This window comes from Quercus lobata, chromosome 3, assembly GCF_001633185.2.
Source record: "Quercus lobata isolate SW786 chromosome 3, ValleyOak3.0 Primary Assembly, whole genome shotgun sequence".
Lineage (NCBI taxonomy): Eukaryota > Viridiplantae > Streptophyta > Magnoliopsida > Fagales > Fagaceae > Quercus > Quercus lobata.
Genome location: NC_044906.1, coordinates 10684097 through 10690096, shown reverse-complemented (window position 1 = coordinate 10690096; position 6000 = coordinate 10684097). Strand labels below are relative to the sequence as shown.

The window sequence follows — 6000 nt, the reverse complement described above, 5'->3', positions numbered from 1 at the left end:
GAAAAAATAATTTAGAAATTTTTTGTAATTTAAATTATGAAAACTTTTTCAAATTGTTTCCTTTCATTCCTTTCGTTGGATGTTAAAATATAAGTCCAATAGGCTCATGCCCATTCTAGTCATGTAATATAGTATACTTTATTTTACCTTCTACTACACATTTATTTGTACTTCTCTTAATGTAAAACAGACCACCATGACCTTTCTGGACTCTCATACCTGCCTAAAATCATCGCGTAAGGCAAAAAGATACTAGTAGAAATTATGGGCCTCAGAGTCACAATCGCATGAAATTTGGCAGCCTGAAGTGAAACATCCTTCTGAGCAATAGTCATTACTTTGCCAGATGGTACCCCTTGAAAATGACGAATTCCTTCATTTAGGCCCCCAAAACTACAATTTTGCCGTTTATGATAATTTTTGTTTCTTTAATAACTTTTTGTTCAAAAGTCAGAATAAGGTCCCTTTGTTTTGGGACGACTCTTAAGGTCAATAGTTTATGATTTTTCATATAACTCAATTTTGCCATTTTAGATAAATTTTGGTATTTTGTCACCTAATCGCATAATTAATGCAAATTAGGGTTTCAGATGTTTTTCTTAATATTTATATATTTTGTAGCCATCAGAGGCAAATTAGATTATTATCAATAAATATAGACTTTTGTCAAATTCTTTATCTGCTAGATTCTAGTTTATCTCCTTGTGGATTTGGGGAAACCCCTTGTGGATTCGAGGTTTACTATCAGAAGCTAATAGTTTAGTTTAAGTTCCATCAAGAGAGTATCATGTGTGCTTTCTTCAGGCTTCTGCGACATCATCTATATTATACTTATACTTCTACACGTATATCAAAGGCATTCCTCTGTACAATTTGATACACAATTCAACAGAAACATTTAGTCTTTTCATTGTATAAAAGTCGGGGCTCTAGAAAAAGTTTCTTCCATCTCTCCAATGTTTTGCCATGTCAAGCACTGCCATCGCCATTCCCATGGTCGTTCTAGTTATGTATAGACTAATTCAAGCCAATCTTGCATTGATTTGATTGAACAACCACTCGAATCTACAAATGGGAGAATGACAAACCCATCCACACCAGAATCACCCAAAAAGGCTTTAGATTTTTTTTTTTTTTTTTTTTTCAAATAAAGATGTATTTTATTCAAATCAGCAATGTAGCTTTAGTATTATTCAAACTTGACCAAATTGGACTGAATTGACCAAATAAGGCCAAATGGATTTAATTGAATTTGAGTGGATCGAAGTAGACTGAAATTGACCGAAGTGGATAGAAGTAGACTGAACTGGACCAAAGTGGATGAAGTGAACCCAAATAGACTAAAATGAACTAAATGCCAATCTATAATTAGCATAGCCAAGATTGTGTTTAGATATAAATTCAAATTCTTACTTCCAAAATAATCAAGTATTAACTCAAAAAAAAAAAATAAATAAATTGAACCTAAGAGAGAGAGAGAGAGAGAGAGAGATACTACTTGTAATGAGGATCTAAAAAATACAACACCAAAACGTATGAACCCAAATTAGAGTTTATAAAATCACAAATGATTCATCAATATAAAGTAGAATTGCAAGAAAGAATAAAAAAAATCAAGAGAGAGAGAATAATTACTTTTTCAAGAGAGAATAATAAGAAATCTATAGAAAATAATATGAGAAGAAAAAGGTAAAAATAAAAAATATATATATAGTAATAAACACTAAATTATCCAAATCAAGTTATGTTATGTAATGAAATAACATTATATTCTTATATATTTATAATACAATATGATAACATCGATCTATGAAATCAGAGAGAAGAAAAAAGAAAACAACTTAAAAGCACAACTTAATCAAATCAACCCAAATTAGAGTTCCAAATAATACAAAATTTCATAAACCTAAAGTAGAGAATCTAGAGATGCAAGAAAATTTTAAAAAAAAAAAAAAAAAAAATCCACCAAAAATGAAAAACAAAATTATGAGAGAGAGAGAGAGAGCGTGAACATTTTTTTTGTAGGAAAACTATATATAGAATGAGAGAGATAATTGTAAATTTATAGTAAGAGAAGAGGAATAAGATAAAGCCAAAAATAGAGGAACATAAAGGGATAGAGGAAAAGTAAAATTAAGGTAGATAGTAATAGGAAGATGAAAAGGTAAAAGGGAGGGAAAAAGTTGGAAAAAGTATAAGAATAAGTTGTGAAATTAATATGAAAAAAAAAAAAAAAAAAAGAGTTGAAAAAAAATATATATGTTGAAAATGAATGGATGATATAGCTGCAAATTTGGCTCAAAAGGAGTATAGCAATAATAAATACTAAGTTTCAACTTTTAAAATGTATATAGATAGATAAATATGTATTTTTATAATTTTTTTTACTTGGTTTTTTCTTAAAATAATAAGTGACGAATGCAAATGTAAAACCTGATAAAGGGAAATTTTCATCAATTGAGTAACTATTTTGAAACTCACTTTGACCCACTCAGGTCGTGATTCTCCCAAAGCAATCTTAACACACCTTGAAAAGCCTTTTATTCCTTACTATCATACCCCTAATCACACCACCAGCTCCCTCTGGTCCAAGGCTTTACAAGGAAGAAACACGAGCTTAGGATGTGTACTCCTTTATATTCCTATCACTAGTAAGAGGAAGGTTTTCTCAAAACCAATTTCTAGACTCCAAGGAATGAAATTCCATTATAGCATGTCATAAAATTTCACAAAACCAATCTTGATCGACATTTGGGCTTGCTTTAATTCCCTTGAATTTCATAACAGCCTTTTGGAATATACAATGTTGTCTATTGCTCTCCTGCCGAAGATGAAGCTCGCCTAAAGTGGATTAATGAGTTCATATGGGAAAGGCCTTATATGTCTGGCCAACAACTTAGTAACAACCTTGTAAAGCATGTTAAATTAACCAATAGGCCAAAAGTGACCAACATTTTTAGCTTTCTCTCTCGTATTCTTATCAAAGAATAATGCTAGAGATACAAACTATTTTATAAAAAAAATTTACAAACTGCTAATATGATGAGTGATTATTGATAAATAAAATAGTTACATTAATTATGGGCCTTAATGAAAAGCAATAAAAATTCTACCACATCAACATTTTGTAAAAATATTGTAAAATAGATTGTGATTGTAACATTACTCCTTATCAAATTTTACATGTTAAAAAAAATCAAAGAAAAGTCTATATACATTGGAGAGAAGATGAATCCATAAATTCCTTTATTACAATTTAGAAATTTCTATTCTTCCACAAAAAAGAAATACGAATGCATAATGAAATCTTTTTACAACTCAAATTAAACAAAACTTCTAAATTATTTCAACAAATATTAATCCTCATGGCCTATAAGCATCTCTACTACCTGGTTCATGCTGAGCCTCTCATCCCTGTCTTCTGCCACACATTGCAAGGCCACTTTGACCAAAAGTTCCATCTTAACCTTGTCATATTTGCCAAACATCATGGGATCTATAATTTCTTCAATCCATGACTTCCTGGTTGCATTTCCAATGTTAATATACTCTTTTACCAGAGTGACCAACCTCTTATGCTCTATTGTCTGTCCACTGTCAGAGGTATGCATGCCACCTGGGCTCTTTCCAGTCACCATTTCCAACAGCACAATTCCATAGCTATAAACATCTACTTTAGAAGTAATGGGAAGATTGTAAATCCACTCAGGAGCCATGTAACCTCTAGTTCCCCTCATCCTTGAGAAGCTTGAATGATCACTCATGCTTCTACTTACTAGTTTAGACAAGCCAAAATCCGCTACTTTTGGTTGAAAGTTGGAATCTAGCAATATATTCTGAGGCTTTACATCACAATGTAAAACCCATTCTAAGCACTCTTCATGCAGATAAGCTAAGCCTTTTGCAGTGCCCACTGCTATTTCAAACCTCTTCTTCCAATCAAGTGCATTAGAACTAATATTTTCAGCTAAAGATCCATGTTCCATGTACTCATACACCAGAAGCTTATGCTTTCCCTCTGCACAATATCCCCACATCACTATTAAGTACATGTGGTTCAACATCCCAATGGTGCTTACTTCAGCTAGAAATTCTGCTTCTCCTTGGTTAGCTTCATCGAGTCGCTTGATTGCTGCAACCCGCTGATCAGGCAGTACACCTTTGTATACTGTCCCTCCTGCTCCTCGCCCAATCACTTCTTTGAATCCCCGCGTTGCCTTTCTTAGCTCATCAAAGGTGAATCGCTTAAATTTAGTTGTGAGGAGATATCCTTGTGAAGCAGTATCTGGGTTAGGATGTTTACTAGTCCTTAACAAGAATAACCAGACCAGCAAAACACAAGTCACCTCCATACCTCCCACTGCAGTGGCAAACCAAAGCAAAAGCTTTACGGTCTTTTTTTCATACGTTCTTATGATTTGCTTGGATAGGCTGGCCGAACATTGTAACTTGAATTCTTCATCAGGAATCTTGCTATAAAAAAGACCAGCTTTTGGTAGTCTTAAATAAAAATCTCCAACAAAATTTGGTGATTGGTGTCCGCTCATTAGTAGATACTTGGGGTAACAAATATAGTAACTACTACCCTCATTGTATTTATATTGGAAGCCATTGCAATCACACCTATTCAGGCACTGTTCTTGACAAAATTGAAAGGTAACATTCTGATAGAAGAAGATATCTGAGCCATAGAATTCAGCATGAGCAAGTTGGACAAAGCTAGACTCATCTGTATGGTTGCAAGGGATGCTGAATTCTGGTTCGCACCCATAAGACCAATCAGTCTGATCTTTAATCTTGAAGCCCTGCAAGCAAGAGCATCTCCTGCCAGAAACATGATCATAACTGCAAAGACTGTTAGGTCCACATATGCCATGAATCCTGCATGGGTCAGAGAAGGCTTGCCAAGTTACAACCCAATCCCAACTCCCATTCATCTTTTGCAGGCTGTATAATCGCAGGTTGCCATCAGTGTCAAGTGTTAATCGTCTGTGATTACCACACCAAAATCTGTTGCATTGAATTGAAAATTATCAGATGACTCAAAATAACCCGAGTCATGTAGTAGTGCACGTCTACTAGTATTGTACATAGACCTTCCAGCTTGTCCAGAGTCTGTAAGCCATGGATCCGGCCAGTAGAGACTGGACATTGTTGGACCTTGGAAAAGCAGGCGGAGCACATTATCATTGTCAAAAAAGAGCTTATAGTTGCCAGATGAATAGTCATCTTGGCTTTTTCTTGAGATAAGGCTCGACATCATGGTGTGTGCTTGTTGAGGTAGAAGCGTATCTGATGGTGAATCAAAGCTTTGCCAGATGACAACACCTTTGGAATTATGAAGAACGAGATTGCCTGTGTTTTGGAGCTGTAGTTGCAAATTGGTGACCGCTAATGAGGTCAAGTCTCCCGCTTTAGTTGTCCAAATGGTGATACCAAGTGAATTGGTTAGTATAAGCTGGCCGTTTGCCAAAATAGAAAGCACTGAACCTCTTCCATTAACAGGTTCATCTCGGTTTGCAATCCAAACAACTGTGGGAGTTGAAGACTTGTTTAACCATATGGCAAAGCAAAAGGCATTATCTCCAACAGGGAAAAACCCCGCAGAGAATTCACCATTTTCTGAAACCAATTTGTCACTTGGTTTCTCAACTGATAGGGATGTGCCTTTAAGAGTGTCTAATGAATTAGATGAAGATAGAGGAAGAGTTTGTAGCAGACATAAAAGAAGGAAGAAAATTGAGATATCCATAAGGAAATGCAAGAGGTATTGCACGATTGAGATCTTTCTACTTCTTAAATATTCTTCATCATATATAATTGAAGAACGAAATCTGAACTGCCCAGTTGTTGAAATAATCTTTCTACTTGTTTGCCTGCCCACTAGTTACGCACACCAAGACTTTCTATGATGTATTGCCAAGAAAATATAAACAAAAAATAAATTAATTTATTAAACAAGGAAAAAGACTATGCATATGGACCAACTTCTAAATGAAG

The 6000-nt window shown here is 34.4% G+C and overlaps 1 pseudogene; it reads right to left on the bottom strand.

Moving 5' to 3' along the window:
• Positions 1–3302: 3302 nt before the first annotated feature.
• On the bottom strand, positions 3303–5796 carry LOC115982379 (annotated as a pseudogene).
• Positions 5797–6000: the final 204 nt, after the last annotated feature.